Source organism: Mesoplodon densirostris, chromosome 1 (assembly GCF_025265405.1).
Source record: "Mesoplodon densirostris isolate mMesDen1 chromosome 1, mMesDen1 primary haplotype, whole genome shotgun sequence".
NCBI classification, from domain to species: Eukaryota; Metazoa; Chordata; class Mammalia; order Artiodactyla; family Ziphiidae; genus Mesoplodon; species Mesoplodon densirostris.
In genome coordinates, this window is record NC_082661.1 from 171058780 (window position 1) to 171078342 (window position 19563).

The 19563-nt window shown below is 56.9% G+C and overlaps 1 protein-coding gene across 3 annotated transcripts in view; it reads right to left on the bottom strand.

The window, feature by feature from the left end:
• Window positions 1-19186, bottom strand: part of ZMIZ1 (zinc finger MIZ-type containing 1) — a 234236-nt gene extending 215050 nt beyond the window's left edge. Inside the window, exon 1 of one of the 3 annotated variants that reach the window (XM_060111504.1) lies at window positions 18892-19186. The gene's annotated coding sequence lies outside the window, so the exon portion shown is untranslated. The remainder of the gene's footprint in view (window positions 1-18891) is intronic. The other 2 variants (XM_060111493.1, XM_060111499.1) reach the window with 2 other exon arrangements.
• Between the last annotated feature and the right edge of the window lie 377 nt (window positions 19187-19563).

Sequence of the window (19563 nt, forward strand, 5' to 3'; positions counted from 1 at the left end):
CTCCTCTGCCCACGCCACCTCCCTGTGGCCCCGTGCTAGGGGATACAGGAGACAGGGCTCTGGCTTTCTAGAAGGAGCTCACATCTAGAAATGGGGAAAGAAACAGGCAGTTGCCACCTAGCTTAGTGGGGGCTGCAACTGGCGAAGTGGGAGGCCGTGGGACCGCTGCCTGGTCCAGGTGCTGCTCTCCATCGGGAGCCCTCACCATGCCAAGCACGGGGCCCTACCCTAAGGAGACCCTCTAGCCGGTCTCCTGCTGGACTGAAACTGCAGGCGAGTGATTAATCTGTCAGGTTACAAGACAAAGGAGGTCTGGCTCGGGGCGTGGGGGAAGCAGGCTGGGCGAACGCTGCCCTCCAAGGCCGAGCCCTCTACCAGCAGACGGTCCGGAAGAAGCGCTGAACCCAAGTGACAAGAAGGAATCCCCTGGCCTGGGGGAAGCCCGTCCACCCTGATGGAAAAGGCAGAGAGAAAGAAGGCTGAGCCCGACCCGTCAGGACTCTGCGGGGCACGGACAACCCTGGTCCCTCAAAACCAGCGCCCCAGAAGCCTCAGCTCCCGAAATGTGTGTCAGCCTTGCGGGTGGGGCCTTTCTGTTTTCTGTTTTTCTGAGCAGGCCTCTCCAGATGGGCCGACGATAGGAAATGCACCACCGCACACTGCTGGCTCTTGGCCTAGTGGGCCCTGGCCACCGTCTGCAGCTCTGAGCATCTCAACGAATGGTTGCATTGTTCTTCCACCCTGAAGCCTTCTCTGGAGAAGCGCTTGGGTGTCTAGAGAAATAAATAAATGGGGGTCCTACATGCCAGCGGTGGGGGGGCTCTGACCACACCCTCACATCCAGCTCCTTGTCACCCAAGCTTGTGGCCCTGGCCCTGTACCCCGGGAGGGGAGAGAAGGCTCTTCTCTGGCTCCGAGCAGACCCCGCCTCCCTTCAAAACCTCTTCCAAGCTGGAGCTCTCTGTGGGTCTCACAGCCATGGCTGGGTGGGGCGTTCCAAGCCCCCTAGGGGATGAGGAAAAGCCCTCCATCTGCAGCGCCCCAGGTTACCGTCAGCAGCCTCCCTCCCCACTGCTTCAGGGGCGGCAGAAACACCCGAGCATCCTGGGCGCTGGGCCTGGGAGTCCCTGCCCCTCCCGCCGAGCTTGTTTTCCTGTCAGTAAAATGGGGCGGCTAAAGTCAATGATGGGCCAGCTGTCTCCCAAGCCCCCACTGTTGTTCTAACCAACCACGCCTGAAGAAACAGCAGCAGGACCAATGCCCAGAGCAGCAAGGGGCGTTCAGAAGGCAGGATGGGGAAGAGGTGGGGTTGTCGATGGCTGCAGAAGCCCTAAACGCTGGTAAAAGGCTTAATCCTGCATAATGATTTACAAAGTGACAAGTAAAATAGATTTACGGTGACAGCTTGAAAGGTGAACCACAGAAATAAAATTACACTCAGGCTCATCCTGTCTCTCTGCCACCTGTCCCCTCCCTTCCAAAAACCAGAAGTCCCGTGCACACACATGGACATATGTGCATGGTAGGGGGACAAAGGAGGAGGCAGCCCTGGGCCTGACCTGGGAAGGGCTGGCGGGTTCCCTATTTCAGGTGCAGCCCGTAGATGCGATGCTCACAGCAGCCCTCCAAGGCCAGGGGGCTGTCTCCATCGACAGATGAAGGCTCACTGGCTGGCATGCCCCGCATGAGATTCCACCTTCAGGAGCACGCAGCAGGCACCCCAAGAGCCCGAGGGACCCAGCACCGCCAATTTCTACTGAATCCATCTGATCAGACGTCACAGTCCTAGGGTTCCTAGGTTTTCAGGGGCCAGGGAGAGGGGTTCACTGCTTCCCCTGGCATAAGGCGGGACTCCAACAGCACTGGGCCAAAAACCAGACAAGAGGAAATCAGGGAAGACGAGAAACACCTTCAGCCAAGTTCAAGTAAGCAGACGCTCCCGCCTGCAGTGCTGGGTTCACGGCCAGCATCTGGATTTCTCTGTCAATACCACGGCCCTCGATCTGTGCTTACAGAAGTACCACGGGGTACATTTTCCTCCACTGAAGCGGGCTCATTCGGCATTCAGCTGTGTGGGAGAGAAGGATCCAGCATGTCAATGTGCCACCCATGGGCCACAGAGATACTCTCCCTGGTGGCAATGAACTCCACCAGCTGCTCCAGGCTCCCTGGCTGCCTGTCCACCTCCCCCAGAGAGGTGCCGGCACAGGCACCTGCCTGCCCAGGCTCCTCAGTCAGAGGCAAAGCAGTGTTTACTAACCCTCCCTGCCTTTTCGGCATGAGAAATCTAAATAAAATCAGAGGTGGGCTGATTTACTATATGGAATCAAAAAAGAAAAAGTAGCTGCTCAAACAAGGTAAATAAATGAAATGCAAAAACACAAGTCAGAAAGCACCGGTTTTAAAAGACAGAGATTGGCGAAAACTATAGAAAACCAATTCTGGCCTTGGAGTTTACTAAAAATTTGATTTCTTTTAAAGGGTCCTATACACCGAGCAAAACTCCAGCAAGTGAACACAGCTGAGTGAAACCTATGTGCTGAGAAAGTCGGAAGTATCTGGATAGCTGAGGGTTTCTATTTCATTATCCATCTATCCGAGCTTTACTGAACACCTTCACCGATCCAGGCTGTCTGGGGATACAGGAATGAGACCCAGCTGGTACCCTCATGGAAGGGGCAGTCCAGGGAGAATGCAGAGGGCTGGGGGAGTAAAAGGGGGAACTGAGAGACCCCCCAGGAGGAGGCAATGACAAAACTGAGGCTTGCCGGTAAGGAGGGGCTGGGAGACCTTATGCCACGGTCCACATGATGAGGTCCAAAGCCCCATGGACAGATCCCTGTTTCACAAACGTGAGAACTTTGTGAGCAGAAGTCAGATAGACCACATTCAATCTTGGGGGGGGGGCTGGTATAGAAAGTCTTGCCTATCCTGGAGGTACAAATGCTCAACCACGCTTCCAGAAGTATCCCAGGTAGAAGAGGCCTCAATGCACATATGGGGAAACCGAGGGCAGACAGAGCCAGGGCCTTGACTAGGTCAGGAAGCTGCTCCCTGGTAGAGATGGGAAATGAGTCTCCTACACTGGTCATAGCCCCTTCCAGTGCCCAGTGCTGCCCTGGGGGTAGCTATTCAGCCCAACATCAGACACTTGTGGAGCAGTGACAGGCTGGGAATACACATCTGGATGGCCACATGAGTCCCTGACCACTGGGAACCACTTGAACATAGAGGGGGAGGTACTTCTCCTACACAGGCCAGATTCTCATTCTTAAAAAATTCGGGCTTTCATTTCTTGATAAAGATGTTCACAGGGGCATCCCTCTGGCTGAGGCCTGCTCTTGCCTCCAGCTGGCAATCCTAACAAGTGTGTTTACTGGGTACAAACTGCCTTCCTCAGCCTCCCGTCCTGGCAGCCCTGGGAGGCGGGCACTCTCCACCCATTTTACAGGTGAGCAGGCAGATCCAGAGACCCCTCTCAACCCGGGTTCCTCTCTTTCTGGGCCTGCTGGGAAGACTGACCCACTGCTAAGTGCCAGGCGGGAGTTGGGGTGGGCTGGGACAAGCTGAGTCCTCTGCCCACTGAGCGCATTGGCAGGTGCGGACTTGGCTCAGGGTCAGGCCTTGTGGGGCATCTTGGACCCTCGGCCTCAGCAGTCTGAGCCCTGTCTGGCTGGGGCAGAGCCCCAGAACCACCCTGCCCAAGTGTTGCTGGGCCACGGAGGGTGCCGGCAGCCAGGCTGCGGTTCTGTGCTCGGCCAACTCTTGGCTTCTACGCAATGAAGTGGAGAGAGGAGTCATGGCAAGAAGGCACTGTCCACCCACTCACCCTGCCACTGCGGGCAGCCTTGGGGCCGCCCTGGACCGCAGCCCCAGCCCTCTGCTCAGCACCAGAATGCTGAGAGGCAGTGGCCAGCGGAGGCAAGGCCCACCAGACAAACACTGGCTCTAGTCACCTTCAAGGTGAGGCAAGGAGACCCAGCGGCCTGCACAGGTTCCGACCAGAGCGAGCTGGCCTGGCTTCTCCCCCGCAACCCACCCTCCTGCTGCTTCTGCCGCCGCAGCCACGGGGGAAGCAGGACTTCCCTCCTGCTGCCTCTGCAAGTCAAATGAATCCCGGTTTAGTTATCGGGGGCCTCCCGGCTGCGGGAACTCTGGGATACTGGAGTGGCCTGACTCAGGCATATTATCCTCTTAGAGGAGAGAGATGAAGAGAATGGGGAAATGGAGGCCCAGAGGGGGCAAAGGGTCTGCCTGCGGTTACGAGGCAGGATTGGAGGCACAGGAACAAGGAATGTTAGGGCAGAAATGACCTTAGTGGGCCAAGCAGTCCCAGTGCCCCCATGTCACTGACAGGTAAACTGAGACCCAGGGATGGGAAAGGACCTGCCGAAGGTGACTTTGAATCAATAAGAATCCCAGGATGATAATCCTGGGTAGATCCCGTGGGGCCAAGATACAGCTGCCCTCTGTGACCCCAGCCTCAAAAGTTAGGGAAGTTGCAACACTTCCTTGTTTCCATAGTGACTAGCTACTGCTCCAGGAATACACTGAAATGTTTGTGTTCCCTCTTCTGTGCCAGCCCTGGGCCAGGCTGTGAGGACACAGAGCGGAAAGAGGGCGTGTGAAGGGAGGCACAGACCCAGCCCCCATTCCAGCTGATCCCAAGCAATGGAGGGCAGGAGGGAGAGGAACAGGAGAATTTTCAGCGGAGGAAGAAATCCCTACCCTAGTGTCTGAGAATGTCAGGGGAGGGAGGTCAGAGGTGGCGACTCTTGAGCTGGGCTCTTAGGGATGCAGAGGAGTTAACCAGATAGGATCGGGGAAGGAACTGACATAGGCAAAGCAAAGGTCCCAGGGCTTGAGGGTGATGGCACATTAGAAAGGGACAGTGCACAGAGTAGAGGGCATGAAAGTGGAGGAGATGAATGAAAGAAAATCACGATGGAAACCAAATGCAGAATGGCAAAATTACAAGTGTGACTAGGGTATGACAAACACCTCCCCATGCCTCTATTTTTCCAACTGTTAAATGGACACCTTATAGCTATATGGAAGGTGACAAGCACAAAAAAAGTCCTCCCACAGGACTTGGAGATCTGGGCCAGCTCTCCAGTCCCAGCCCTCAGCCTGTTTTGCAGAGGTGGGCAGGCATTCCCAATGGGCTTCTAGGCATAACCTCGGTCAACCTTCAGATACATTCAGGATCTGACCCTGTCTCACTAGGTCTACTGACCATTCTGGTCAAAGCCACCAGCATCCTCATGTGGGTTACTGTAAAAGCTACCCAGCTGGTCTCCTTGTTTCCACCCTTGTCCCCTAGAGTCTATTCTCAGCTCACTAGGCAGAGGGATCTTCTTAGAAGGTACACCAGATAGTCTCAGTCCTTTAATTAAAATCCTCCAGTGGCTTCCAAATTACTGAGCATGAAGTCAGAAGCCCTTCCCATGCTCCATAAGGCCCTCTGGGACCTGGTCCCTGACCATCTTGCTAACTTCCTCTCCTATCTTCCTCCCCCTCCCACTCCATCCAGCTACTCTGGCTTCCCTGCCTTTCTTAGAGCATGCCACAGGACCTTTGCACATGCTGTTCCCTATGCCTGGAATGCTTTTCTCCCAGATGTTCATGGGGTTCACTCTCTTACCTCCCCGAGATATCTGCTCAGATGTACCCTCTTCAGAGACGCCTTCCCTGATCACTCCATCTAAAGAACCCCGATTCTCCCATCTCCTTATATCACCTCATCCTGACTTATTTTTCTTCAAAACACTTATCATAACTCAGCATGACATCATACATAAAGTTGTAGACTTGGGCTTCCCTGGTGGCGCAGTGGTTGAGAGTCCGCCTGCCGATGCACAGGACGCGGGTTCGTGCCCCGGTCCGGGAGGATCCCACATGCCGCGGAGTGGCTGGGCCTGTGAGCCATGGCCGCTGAGCCTGCGCGTCCGGAGCCTGGGCTCTGCATCGGGAGAGGCCACAACAGTGAGAGGCCCGCGTACCACAAAAAAATTTTTTAAAAAGTAAAATTAAAGTTGTAGACTTGCTGACTATCTCACCTAGGAGAATTCAGCAAGGCCTCTGTCAAGTTCACCACTATATCCCCAGGGCCTGGAATAGTTCCTGGCACATAGTAGGTGCTCAACAAACTGATAAATGAATAAGTAATCCATCTTTCTTGGAGAGCTGGGTAAGGGGAGGCACAGAAAGATCCCAGGCCCTGCTCCCTCAGTGGCAGAACACTGGAGGCTTCCAGACCAGCCAGGAAAATTTGTTCTCAGGCTGGCCTAAGGACCCACCAGCAGGAAAAATGTGCTGCCCTCCCAGTGCATGGGCTCCCAGACCTGGAAGGGAAGCAGGGCCTGGCCTAAGGGTCTTCAATAGTTCTTTCCATACACACTAGACTTAAGCAGCCCAAGGAATCAGTCTCAGGGAGCAGTGGATGGAAGGAGGCCAGGCTGGCTAGGGTGGGAGGAGTTAGCATCTTGCTGGCTTTGCAGCCAGCTTCCTTCCCTCTCTGGGCTTCAGTCTCCTACTCTGGGAAATGGGGATGAGACAGGGATAAGATAAGCTGGTTGCCCAGGTCCCTCCTGCTCCAACAGTCCGGGCATCTTTGGGTCTTCAGAGCCCCAGGAGGGATCAAACCAGGTTGAAATTAGGGCCACAGATTCAACCCACGGTCCCAGGTCAGGGTAACATCCTGCAGCCAGTTAGAACAGACACCTGGGCAAGGGGTCTCAGGTGGGCTCCTGGAGACCCTGTTTCCACCCAAGGTGATGGCTGGCAGAGTGCGGGGCAGCCCTGTCTGAGCCAGGAAGTGAAGAGAACACTGTTATAGGGCAGCAGCCCCAGGCGAGGGCCCCAGGCTGGGGGAGCCAGTTGTCTCATGAAGACCCCGGGGAACACCTGCCTGCCCCCAGGCCCAGAGCTTCTGATGAGCACAGCCAGAGACATGAGGCCCAGGAGCTTTGTGAGATGAGGATGGTAAATCCCAGGCAAGCCAGGCGCACCATCACCACAGCCATAAGGGACCTCTCTCTGGGTCTTACTGGAGCAAAGGGTTTCTGTCAAGTGACAAGGCAGAGGATGGGCACTGGCGGATGGTCGGAATGCCTGGGTTTTAGCTCCAGCTCTGCCGCAGACTGCCCTGTGACCCTGCGGAGGCCTCTGCACCCCCTGGGGTCAGACTCAGCAGCTAAATGAAAGGGTTTGGCCTGGATAATCTCCAAGGCATTTTTGTGCTGACACTGTCATCAAGGCACATGGTAATAAAACATGGCCCTCCCCGACGCCATGACACTGTATAGCGTGCAAAGTGGTGGCCCTCCCCTCTGACTCTTGTGACAGCCACAGAGGATACTGTCGGTGGGTGGCAGTGCCAGAAGTTCTGACTCTAAGTCCAGTGCTCTCTGCAGACACCCAGGTCTCTGGGGCCTCGGGACACTTAGGCAGGATGTTCCCTGACAGAGTGGCAGGGGACAGAGAGGGGCTCGGTGAGGAGGCGGATGGAAGCAGACAGGAAGGGAGTATTACCCACAGCCCTCTGGCTCTCCTCCTAGAAAGGGACCCCAGTTCCAGTGGTAGGTGAGCCTGTCGGGAGAGGCTAGGAAGATAGGCTTCTCGAACCATCGGGTATGTCTAACCCTTGAAGAGCAGATGCCAGGCCACTTTCTTTCCCTCAGACCCTACTGAGCCACATTTAGGACCTCCCCAGCCTAGATCCATGTCTTACGACCTGGGTTAGACTGTTTTCAGGTCAGGCCTGAGGTCTCCAAGCTGCCCAGGCTCTTACCAGAGGCAGAGATAATAAGGAGGCCCAGGGAATCGAAAAAGGCCGCCTCTTTCAGGAAGCCCATTCTGCCCACTCCAGCCTCGGACTCAGCCTAGCAAGAAGTCTCTGGGGATACACCCATGACGTGGAGTATGGAAGGGAGTTCCCGAGAACTGACTTCCCCATATCTGCACTGTCCTGAGATGAGAACTAGCAGGAAGCATCCTTCCAGGCTCCACGCGAGGTGGAACTTCCTAGATGCAGGAAGCTGATGGGAGGCAGGGAGCGGCCCGTCCCTGGAGGCGTGCAAGCCCATGACAGAGGGTGCTCTCTGGGGATGCTGCAGAAGGACCAGAAGTCATCTGTGTAACAAGGCACCAGATGAGGTGGCCGCCAAGCTCCCTTGCAGTCCTGAGAACCAAAGGTCCCACGAATACCCAGCATAGTAGTGTCCAGAGCCCCTGGAGGGGGAGGTCTGGGGGACCATCACACTGGCTGGACAGCCACACCTCTAGGGAGCTGGCTAGGAGGGCAGCCGTCCACAAGGCAGAAAACGCTGAGAATTCTGGGTCCCACAAGGATTCCAACCTTCAAAGCAGCTCCACTCCTTCTGCCTATAGAAATCAGCCTCACAGACAATTCACGCACAAAAATGAAGGTGTCAACCCGGGCTGGGGTGGGAGGAATCACAAAGCAGTCCTGTTGCAGGAAATAAATCAGTGTTGAGCTCACAGCTTCAAGGAAGCTCCTTTCACAGCCAGGCCCCATTACCAAACACCAGGCAAGAAATCACACCTGAGGTTTCCTCCCTTTTTCCAGGATCAGAAACACAGGGGGGTCCTGGAACTCGGGGTGCGAGGTGTGGTGATGGGGAGCAAACTGGGCAGGGAGGCTGAGAGCCAAGGAGCCCCCTGACTCGCCGCCTGCCAGCCACAAAGCCCACTCCTCAGGATCCCACAGAGTCAGGGACAAGAGGAGTGTGAGCCCAGAGAAAGTGACACGTCCACAGTCACAGAGTGGGCCCAGGGCTCTCCCCAGGGCCCCAGGCCGCCTCACCCTCTCCGACAGCATCACAACACCCACAGCTCACAGCTGATTCATACCAGCGAGGCATCCTGAAGACACAGAGCATTCCTCTATAGGTAAATGCCATTGGGCCCCTCGGCCCAGGAAGAGGAAACATGAACCGGGGCAGGATAAACAGGCAGTGCAGCAAGCATGGTTGAAACTGGCCTCCTGACCCAGAGGAGGTAAGCCCTAAACCAGTCCTGCTCAGCCTTCCTAGAAGAGGGAGTGAACGGGACCTGGTTCCCTTCACCCTAACCCCTAGCTCTTTCCGGGGACTTTGAATCCTGGCACTGACAGAGGATGAGACAGAATGGTTTCAGCATTGAGGTCGGCTGGCACAAGAGGCCATCCCCTGGGGCCACCCAGTCCCTGTGCCAGGCTTTGTGTCCCGGGGTCCCTACCGCTGTTAGTGACCTTGGTCAGGTCCCTTCCCTCCCTCAGCCTCTTTTCCTCATCAGCCCAAAATCAGGCTGGATTAGGAACAGGGGTTTAAACACAAATGCCTCCATGACTACGGAAGTGACACACAAAAATGAGTGGGAATCAGAGGGTTTGTGGGCAGGAGGAAGGGAAAAACGACCCAACAGTCATGCTCACTCCAGGGCCAGGGTAATTTTAGACCCTTGGATGAAGGCTGTGGTTCTTACACTGCTTTCAGGTGTCCAAAGTCATTCAAGGATGGGAACAAAGCTGGGGACCATATCTCTCTAGAAAAATACATAATCGCCAAGGTGTGCACGCAGACTCAGGGTCCCCGCAGGTCGGGTACAAGGCCCCTCCTGCCTCACAGCTGGCAGGTCTTTGAGGCCTATCTCTAGGGACATGGCAGGGGCCCCACCCCTCTGCCAAGCTGCCCTTGCTTTGGGGCCTGCCCAACCACAAACGGATTTGTGGTCTGGTAACAATAAAAGAAAAGGAGGCCAGCAAAAGTGACAGAGACCTGCAGGCTTGAAGCGGGTAGAAGTCAGGTAGAACCGCCAAGAAGGCAGGCTGGCGGGGATTCTGTCCACAAGGAAGCCGTCCTCGTCCTCCCCATCATAGGCATCCCTCGGGAAAGGCTGTTCTTCAGCAGGGAAACCATCCACTGGGCTGGCTGAGCTGTAGATGCCAGAGCTCGAAGTGACCACCCAGCTGCACGTTTCCCAGGATGTTCCACTGATGTCTCTAATAGTTATTTTGCATTAAAAAGGGAGACCAGAGGAGTGTCCTATAGCTTGGGAAACCCTGGGTGAGGCAAAGGGGCTGGCGATTTCCCAGGACAGGGTGTGCCCTGCCATCTGTCCTTCTTTTTCTGGACCGGTGTTCCCGAGGACCCACTTTGGGAAACCTGGATGTGGTCTCAGCTCATGATTTTCGGGGGAGGAAACCGAGGCTCAGGGCATCCGTGACTGGCCTAAGGTCCCAGAGTCAGTTACCATCCATTGTGATTCTGCACAGTAGTTGATGGTTGACAAGGCTCAGCCCCTCCATCCTCTCCTTTTCTCCACCGGGGAAAAGCCTGCGAGGGACGGATGATCATCCCCTCGCCTCAATATACAGGTGAGGAAGATGAGGTTCCAAGGCAGGAACCCGGATTAAGTCTCCACCTTCAGAACCAACTCTCACAGGGGAACAGGCTTCCCTGATAGGGTGAATGAAAACTTGGGTTGTCACAGGGGGCCTCTCCGAGATGTCCCAGCAGCCCTTCCTGCTACAGAGGGGAGAATGGCAGGTGTCAGGAAGCCTGGATCCCAAGCCTGCCTTTGTTGGTCCTGAGGTACCAGATGACCTTGGGCAATCCCCCTGACCTGAGTGTCCTTGTCGGTCAGTTGGAGGTAACGCAGTGCTAACAGCTGACCAGGTGTCGTGGGAAGCAATGGCCATGACGATGACTGAGGCTGCCGTGTCTTGGGCACTTACTATGTGCCAGACCCCGCATGTGCTCCATCTTCTCAAACTAAGGGAAAGGTAATATGTTCTTTTTATACTATTAGTGAGCCTGTTTTGCAGATGTGGAGCTGCCCAAAGTCACAGATGTCACAGAGGGTGGAGCTGAGAGTTGATCCCAGGCAGTATAAGAGCCTAAAACAACGAGTTGCCCAAGAAATGCTGGCTATTAGGATATTTATGGAGGACTTTGGTTAGTTGTTTTAAAGATGTAAACAGCAGAAGCACCAAAATAATGACATCAGTAAGAAACTTCCACCCCTTCGAACCCAGAACACTCAGGGCCTTTCAATGAGACACTCTGGTGCAAGGGATCCATTTCACTGTGTGATGTGTGGCCAGTCCCTTTACCTCTCTGGGCTCTGGGTTTCCCCACTGCAAAACAGGAAGGTGGGACAGAGACCTAAAAGGGCCCTCCCCACTTGCCAAGGCCAAAGGGTTTCAGGAGCCTTCCCCAGAGGTCTGTGTGCCCCATTTGTCCCTCAGCCAGAGTGCTACCTGGGCTGAGCCGAGTGCCAGGTTTCCTAGTTTTGGCCAAGGTCTACCAGGGAGTAGGATTGGAGTTTGGACAAAAGCCTGGGCACGGGGTGAGGCCCAGGCACCTGGCTCTCCTCCCTCATCCTGAGGTGACACGGGTAACCCCCACGGCGGACCGGGCTGCCTCCCTGCTTCTCCATCCACAGAGGAAGTGTTAGCAGGCCATTCTACAAAGGACAAAAATCAGCCCTCAGAGGGCCGGCTGGGGCTGGGGGACAGGCAGAGGAAGCCACCCATCTCCTTGGACTAAACAGGCCTGGGCAGATGAGAAATCTTGTACCCTCCCTAAAGGGTTTCTGATTTACTTCCCTCAAATCTCCAATGCAACCAGCCTATTATTACCTTTCAAGAAATATGCTGCTGGGTTGGGGCCCCATTGCCCATCCTCCTCCAACTGCATAGGATCCGGGGGTTCGACTGAAAATGTCCTCCCCAGGTTCATCCGGCCCTTCCCAAGTCAAAGGTGGAGCAGCATTCATTTCTGAGCTCCAAAGGGTGGCTATCGGGGCCGCACCAGGCCAACAATAGGTGCTCAATAAATGTTTAATGAACTAATGGGCTAGAGAGACAGGGTTCCAGGCCTGGCTCTGCCATTAATTCGCTGTTGCCCTTGGATACAGCCAATTGTTTCTTTCAATAGTTGGGTTTCCCGGACTGGGAAAAAAAATGTCAGACCAGGTAACCCTTACGGCCCCTCAATTCTACACCACATGCTTAAGGGTGCAACACACAGGCAGGGAGCTTCCAGGGTAGAAGGAAGTTTCAAACATCTCTTCCCACTGCTCCAGAGCGAAGAGGAGGACGGGACGGGACTGCTGGGTGGGAAGCTCCCAGGCAGGGGTTCTGAAGGCATCACAGACATCCGCCCCCCTCCCCTGCAAGCGCCAACCTCTGTGGGTGAATGACTAGAGATGCTGGGGAATGAGAATGAGGACAGGGTAGAAGAAAGGACAGAAAGTGGGTGCAGTGTCCATTTAAGACAGACACCAAAATAATTCCAAAATAATTTTAGAAGAGCCACTGAAAGTACAAAGAGACTATATTTTAAATGTCATGCCCCCCCACCCCAACATTCAGATTAGCTCTGTCATTTTCTGGCAAGGCTATAATCTGCATTGAGGTGGACCCTCCAAGCAATCAAGAATCTGAGACAGACTGGTGGGAGAGGAGGGAGAAAGCCCCCATGTCTGGGAGCCCTGGGAGGGGCAGACCTGAGTCCTCAGCAGAAACCCTGGCCAGCAGAGGCAACAGCGTTGTGTCTGTGTACAGGTAATGCCAACTGGGGAGCCAGCTTTGGGACAAATGAATCCCTCCAACCCCTATCTCTGGAAGCAGACTTCTCTGGAGGGTTTACTAGCCCCTGGACAATTCCAGACCTGCCCTGAAGTCCCCAGGTACAAAGATTACAAAGCCAGAACAGAAGTGCCTGCCACCCTGCCACTACCAGCCATCCAGGCCCTAGGCCAGTCCCTATCCGTCTGCAGGCCTCAGTTACCCCACTGGCACAGTGAAGGGTTTGCGCTGGATGATCTCTAAGGGCCGTGCCTGCTGTGACAGTCTGCAATGCTAAGACTCTACGGAAAAGCACGACACCTACATCACTCAGGCCTCCACCCCGGAGACCTGGGAAGGGAGTCCCCAGTCCCCAGCCGGCTGGCTAAGGCTGGGGGCTGGGGCCTAGTCGAGTCCCCACACCGTCTGTCCTCAACAGCCTGCCACGGCTGAAACCTTCGAGTGGTTACAATTACAGCCGGGCTAACAGGATTAGGGGAGCATTGAAATCTAAGAAATCTAATTAGCTCAGACACCCCGGCCTCCCCCAACACGATCCTGCAGTAACCCCAGCAGCTGGGCCTGACAGGCGGGGCCCGGGGCCCTCCTGGGCCACAGTCGTTACCTGTGCAGGTGTGCCAGGCTGGGCCAGGCTTCCTGGGGGGCTGCCAGTTCAGCCTGCCCGGCTGCTCCCTGCTCTGGACACCACCACCTGCAGCCTTGTCCTGGGGTGGCACTCAGATGAGCTCCAGAAAACCCGGGGCAGGGGACTGGCCTGCAGGCGGGCAGTGTCAAGGGGCAGAAGGACTTCAAGGGCCCCTACAGGGCGGCTACCCGGCACGGCCTGGGGACTGACTCAGCCAGAGAAGGGGCAGGCTGAGCCAACGTCTGTACCTATAGAAGCCATCGCAGCCCAGGGAAGAGCCTTGGGCTGCACGGGGATCTGGGGCCTGGAAACACCTCTGCTTCCTGCTCCAGGGCCAGGGATGAAGCCCCATGCACAGACACGTGTGCCCTGCAGTCATGGCAGGATTTGGGGCTCAGAGCAAGCTCTGGCTGTAAGACACTGTGCCATAAGAAAAGGGTGCAGTTGCTCGGGCCATGGGCCGCGTGCTGCCAAATGGGGAGGGCAAGTGAGGCCCCACCATGACCCTTCCTGGGCACAGTTCCTCCACCTTAACCTCAGTCCCTGATTCCCCATTCTCGGGGTCCACATGGATTTCTGTATCCTTGTCCCTGCCTTGCTGGTGGACTGCGAAGGCAGTAGCACAGCTGGCATCTGTAAGGCCTGGGGTTGAGTCCTGGCTGAGGCACAGGTCATTTCACCTCCCTGAACCTCAGTTTTCTTCTCTGCTAGATGGGGCTAATTCCAAATAGTAGCTAGCTTCCACTGCTGTTCTTGGGGTTAAGCGAAGTTGGAGAGCGCTTCTAAATCCACCAAGTGCCATACAAAGGCGAGGGGCTGTGGTTACTACTGTCATCGTGCACCCCGTGGCAGGCAGCCAGCTGGTGGTGGTTAATTATTTATTTGGACTGATCTTCCTGCCCTTGCTGGACTGTGAGCCCCTAAGGAACAGGAACTGTCTTACACATTTCAGGGTCTCTCACAGGCCACGGTCCTCACACTGTGGACTCTCAGGAAGTATCTGTGAGATCAATGCTGGGCCCCTGACCCAACCCCACCCCCTGCTATCTATCTCCTTCCTTCTCCTCCTACCCGATCCAAGGAAAGTGCCAGGAGGAAAGCTGGCACACAAAGACAGATGACAGTGAGCCCCTCAGGCAGACCCTCTCCTACTCCCCACAGGTCACTCCCAATAAGGGCTGGAAGCAGCCATTTGAAGGGTGTCCTCCCACCCCACAGGAGTGTGGCTTGCCTGGGCACTGGTATTGAATCTGGGATCATTCAGGAAAGTACGAGTTTGTGGTCTGGAGAACCCCCAGCTCCTCAAGCCCAGAGAGGGTCAGGAGGGGTTGATTTCCAGAAGGCATGCAGCCGAGCACACCAATAGTCAGAACTGTCCACCAAAGGCAAAAACTGCCCAAAGGTAGTGAACTCCCTGTCATGGGGAGCAGGCAAGCCAAGGCTGGACAATAAGCTGCCAGGGAGGTAGCCTTGGATGGGAGAGCAGTTTCTGGAAAATGCTTCTAGCACCTCCAATCCAACCCCTTTGTGCCTCATCCGTTCTGTACCCAGAGCCTGCCAGGCCTTCAGGGGACACACACCCAGGGATCTCACGGCCATATCTGCCTCATCCTCACAGCAAGCAGGTAGGATTGGGGGGCGGGGGGGCGGGTGTCCTGCCCTTGGGCCCATTTTACAGATGTGGAGACTGAGGCCCAGCTGAGTGAAGCTATGGGCCCAAAGCAGCCAGTCAGCTACAGCCTCCTGACACCTCTCCCCTACCTCCTCAGGTAATAGCAAACGCCCTCATAATCGTGACGGGTTTCTGGACTCTTTCCTCATAGCCTGCGCTTGGGACTGGTTTTCTCAGCCTCCCTTCATCTTCCCTGAGGGCAGGGTCCAACCTCTGGATCACCCCTGGAGCTTCCAGCCTACGCAGGCTCTGCCTCCCCCTTTCCTCAGGGTAGAGCTCTAGGGACAAAGAGCCCCCCTCTTTAGAGGGCGTGGACAGAAGCCACTGTGTCCTGCTGAGAGGTCAGAGCAGTCACCAGGCAAGGCTGCAGCAGGGTTCAGGGTAATTACAGCAGCCCGGCCTTTGTTGTCCACACAAAACCTAAGGAACCTCATAAAGATGAGGTGGTGATAGAAGCCAGGCTAGGGCCCTGGGGAGCAAAGTTATGAATGAAAAGTATGGGACTCAGGACCTGGCAGGCTCGGCTTCCTGGTTCTGTGACAGAGTGCCCAGAGAAGCTTCCGGAAATTGACTTGTTGGTGCCTGAATTTCTTACAGCAACATCTCTCCATGAGACTAGGGTCACAACTGCCTGTTGGATGCTGGCCGAGGCTAGAGAACTCAGTATCTGTGGCTTCACACACGGGTACTCTTACGACAAAACTTTTGGGACACAGCAGGCCTCCAAGTGTCTTCCTTCCTTATCCACCCCGATCTCTGTCAATCAGGAAAAAAGTGAAGTCTGCAGCTCTTAGCTGGGTCCTTCCCTCTGCAATTTTCTATTGATGGTGTACACCTGTCCTAGGCTGGGGCACATTTCTGGGGACAAGGGATGGAGACAATGTTGTGTTACTGTCACCAGGCGTGTGTGTGTGTGTGTGTGTGTGTGTGTGTGTGTGTGAGAGAGAGAGAGAGAGAGAGAGAGAGAGAGAGAGAGAGAAAGAAATCCCAAGTCTCTGGGTCTTTCTTTGCTCCTGGCTGAGAAAGGAATGAGGTTCCTCCTCCTCTCTCCTTCCTTAGGAGAAAAAAGGGACATTTGTCCCCATAAAGAAGCCAGCAATCTTTTTTTGCATAGACAGGACTAGTTATCAAAGTTTCCAATAAGTCCAACAATTACTCATTCCCAACTCTTCTCTGTGAGCCATACCCTGAATGCCTCAAAACCCCAATCCAAAAACCATTGAAAACTCTTGAAAACTCCCTACTGCTCAATCCCCACCCCCGCCCCCAGCCACCACAGTCACTGCCACCAACTCAGAAGTCTACAGTTTTGAGATTTACACGTGAAAACAGCATTTCATATCCTTGTGACTTGGGACAAGGAGATGCTTCTGTCCTTTTGGGGAAAACAAAACCCAACTGAAAACATAAAACTCAGAAGAAAACACCATCGCCCTCCAAATGCATTCCCTTGGCCCCAAAGTCACACGTGCTCTGTGGCAGATACGGCTTTCAATGTGTCTTTTGTTTGATGATGGTGCTTCAATATCTTCAACCTGAAGAGAGAAAGATCAGCACAAGGCTTGGGGCATTCACAAACTGCGACACGAGGGGCAGGCAGCGGGCAAGTGAGGGGCCAGGAATTCCCTGGACCCCCTCAAAAAGCAGCCGGGACAGAGAAAGTTACGGATTTGCTCCCTCATCTGAACTTCCCTGAGAGCAACTTTTAAACTCCCGGGACCACACTACAAATGCCAGCAAAGGCCGGTCAGACTTCATCACCAGCCAAGCTGCCCATTCTCCAGCTACAGCGCCTGCCTCTTTTTCTCTACCTTCAAGAAACAATAATAAGCAAACCCAGGCACCTCTGGGAACAGCCTCTGGCCTCCTGCCCTGCCCTGTGTAACGAGCCTGTCTTCACACCCACGAGGGAGGAGGAGACGGCACTGGCTAACCCTCTGGTCTACCAGGCCCTGTTCCCGGGGTTGCAGCAAGGAGACAAACTGTTGCTCAAGAAAATCCTCCAGAAAATCCTTGGCACCAGAAGGCAACTCCGGGCAGCTCCTGCCCAGCGCCAAGCCAGGAGCTTCCAGAGGTGGCTTCCCCCTGCCCTTTTAAATCTGTGGGGCTGGGCCCTACTCTCCCATGCCCTGGGCTGTCCACCCAGGGGGCTCCGAATGGCCATGGCAGAGCAGGGAGGAAGAAAAGGCTGGCCGAGCAGTGCCCTCACCCTGCCAGCTCAGCCGCCAGCTTCTTGGAGGACCTCTGAGAGAACATTTGTTTGGGCTGCCAAGTTAAATCTTCCTCCCTCATGTCAGGGCATTGGAAAAGCAGTCAGGGGGGAGCAGAAGGCGGAGAGCGGGGGTTAGGAGCAGCGGGAAGGAGGGAGGCAGGCGGGCAGGCTCACAGAGCCCCAGTTACTCCGGCACTGCCTGTGCAGGAAGCTTGCGGCTCCCAGGCAGGCGCTGCCGGGACTCCGGACACCCAAGCAGGGGCCGGGCCGCCAGGCCTCCAGGGTCAGGCGCCGGGTGCCAGGCGCCCTGGGCTCCCGCCCAGAGAGAGGCCCTCGCTCCGTGGCCCGCCGGAGGAGCGAGGTGGGAAGGGACGGCAAGGGAGGAAAAAGTTTGCGGCAGGTAGAGGGGTCGGTCTGAGCGGCCCTGCTGTCGGGCTGTCCCCCGGGGAGGGGTGGGGGACCCGGGCCGGCTGCCCTGGCTTGCACCCGCCCGCCCGCCCTCCCGCTCGGGTTGTTTACATTCCTGGAGTGTCTTTTAAACCCGGGGCTGAGGCCGGCTCCCGGCCTTCTCCGGCGGCTCCGGGGCAGTCTCCCGTGAAAATCTGCTGGCGCACAAAGGCCGGGAAGACGGCCGCCCCTCGCCCGCGCCCCCGCTGCTCCGGGGCGGGGAGCCTGCCCTCCGCGCCGCGCCCTCTCCTCGCCCGGCTGGCTTCCTGGACAGATGTCCCCGGCGAGGGGGCGACGCGCGCCCGCTGCCCGCGCCCCAGACGCCGAGGCCGCGCTCCCCACTGTTTTCTCCCCAGCCCAGACGCCAGGAATGTGAAACAAGCTTCCAGAGCCCGCCCCCCACCCCAGCTCCAGCCCCGGCCCGGCCCCCCAACCTCCGCCCCGGCCGGCCTCCCACTCCCCCGGGGCCGCCGCCGCCGGAGACGGAGAGGAAGAAAAGAACACGGGGAAATTACTTTCGTATTTGCAACGCGCGCGCACACACGCACATCTTCCCCCTGGGCTCCCCTCCTGGCCGGGGCAGCTCCATCGAGGCTTTGGCCTTAAGGTTCCTCGGGCTTCTAAAGATCTACTGGAAGACCCTACACACACCCCTTGGCGTTCCCCGCTAGTACGGTGCGCCGCGTCTCCCTGGGCAATTCCCACACAAACAACTTAACCGCGCCCCCCCTCCCATTTACAAAAGTGTGTGTTTTCCCTGGAAATTCAGATGCACAACTTAACACCACCACCCCTTGCCGCCACGAAATCCGGCGCCTTCCCTGGCGGTTCCCCTACACACAGGCGCACAACTTCGCGTCTTTCCAAAAGAGACGAGGGAAACCGAGGTGATCCTACGCCGGTCCTTGCTTCCCTCCCTCCCTCTCTCCCTCCCTTCCTTCTTTTTTCCCTCCCTCCCTCCCTCCCGAATCCCGGTCCTGCCCGGCCCCCGGTGTACTGAACCAGGGCTGCAGGCGCGCCGGCAGGAGGCGGGCACCAGGTCCGCGCGCGTACAACTGCACTCACGCCCCGCGCACCCGAAGAGCCCCGGCCCCCGCGCGCAGACCAAGACGGCTCCGCGCAGCCCGGCGTTCGCCGGTCGCCTGGGCCTCGGCCCCTGGTAGCCAAGAAGAGCGCAGCGGAGCCCAGCCGCCGGCCACTCGGCCGGCTCGCCAGGTACCGGCGGAAATTAAAGGGAAAAACCCTAACGCCCAGCGCCCCACGGTCTCACCCCAAGAGTCCACGGGGAACGGGAGGAAGGCCTGGGGCCAGCGGACGCCCGGGTCTGGCCCCAAACTTACCCGGAGCTGCGAGCGCCGCTGCCGCCGCTGGAGGACGCGCCGCTGCCGCCGCCGCCGCCGCCGCCGCTGCCGGGCAGGGCCGGCTCCGGCCGGGAGGAGCTGCGAGGGCGCCGAGATGGGCTCTGCGCCGGCTTCTGCTCCGCGCCGACCGGGGCTGGGGTCACCGCGCTGCGCCGGCGCTGCTCGCTCGCTCCGCCGCCCGGTCGCTGCTCTCCGCCTGCCGCCCGGCCGCTCGCTCTCCCGGGCGCCAGCCGCCGCTCGCTTTTTTAATGTCCACAGACAGTGAAAAGGAACTCGGCGTTAGGGGGTGAGTAAGTGAATCAACTCGCCCGGAGCCGAGCAAGTTGAAGTGTCAGATTACATTGGCTATTCTATTTCCAAAGGGCCCCGCGCCGCCGGCCGGCCACAAAAGCCGGTGCGGAACTAGGGGAGGAGCGGAGCGCCGCGCCACTGCCACCGCCACCGCCGCCGCCGCCGCCGCCGTCGCCGCCGGCGCTCAGCTCCGCTCGCCTAGCGCTCTCTGCGCTCTCGCCTCTCCCGGTCTCTTTTCGTCTCTCTTTCTCTCCCTCGCCTTTCCTTTCCCCTTCCCTCTTTTGCTCCCTTTCTTCCCAGCTCCTCGGTCTGGGCGCTCTCCAAGCTTTTTCCCCTCTATGGCTCTGATGGGGCTTCGCG